A 915-nucleotide genomic window follows, 5' to 3' on the forward strand; every position below is an offset into this window, starting at 1 on the left:
CAGCCACAGGGCCAGTTTGAACCGGCTGGGTGGGCAGCAGATTCCAGATGTGGCCCATCTGGAATCTGCTGCCCACCCAGCCGGTTCAAACTGGCCCTGTGGCTGCAGCCTGGGTTCCACGTTTGTCTCTCCTTACCTCCCCCAGGGACAATGCAGGCCACATGTCCCTCCCTCTCTTCTCTTCTGCCCTCCTCCTCCCCCTGTCTGGCCCTACCCCATTCACAGCCACCTTCCTGTCCTGCCCCCCCTCTCCTTACCACCCCATGTGTCTTGATGCACCTCCTCCGACATACTGAGTCCCCGTCCCGGTGCCTCTTGGTCCCCTCTGTCTCCCCCTGCCTCTCTTTATTTCTGTGTCTATGTCTCCATGTCTCTCCCAGCCTCTCCCTAGCTCCTCTCTTTCCCAGATTCTCTGTCATCTCTCTCCATGGGAGGGGCCATAACCCAGAGTCTACCCCTGAGGTGTGTGGGTCAAGTTCTCTGCCCACCTCTAGGTCCAAGCCCATCCAGCTTGCCTGCCCACTCCGCTCCATCTCCTCCCAGCACCTCCCTTCCACCAAGAGCCAAGGAGTGTGACGTCACATGGAGGCAGCAGAGCCATGGGGCAGGCGGGTCCGAGTTGGTCTCAGATGGTTGCATGGAAGCACAGACGTACCTCGGGGCCTGCTGCCAGTGGGCACCTCCTTGTCCTCCTCGGACTCAGGGTGGAGCTTCCCAGATGGCTTCTCTTTCTTGGGCTTCCCTGATGTGGACGCGGATGCCCATCCTTTGTCTGATTCCATTATGTCGGCTAGAGAAATCAGGGCAGTTATGGCTGTCAACAGTGCCGCTACTGCAGGAGACCCAGGGTCCCCTCCTGCCTCGGACGCCCCCTCCACACAGTGAGGGTCGTCCCCTGCCCTGCTGACATCCAGC

The 915-nt window shown here is 60.3% G+C and overlaps 1 protein-coding gene across 1 annotated transcript in view; it reads right to left on the reverse strand.

The window, feature by feature from the left end:
* Nucleotides 1–915, reverse strand: part of PTH1R (parathyroid hormone 1 receptor) — a 20910-nt gene that overhangs the window by 4922 nt on the left and 15073 nt on the right. The window lies entirely within an intron of this gene.

This window comes from Bison bison, unplaced genomic scaffold (genome assembly GCF_000754665.1).
Source record: "Bison bison bison isolate TAMUID 2011002044 unplaced genomic scaffold, Bison_UMD1.0 scf7180017864482, whole genome shotgun sequence".
Taxonomy (NCBI): domain Eukaryota; kingdom Metazoa; phylum Chordata; class Mammalia; order Artiodactyla; family Bovidae; genus Bison; species Bison bison.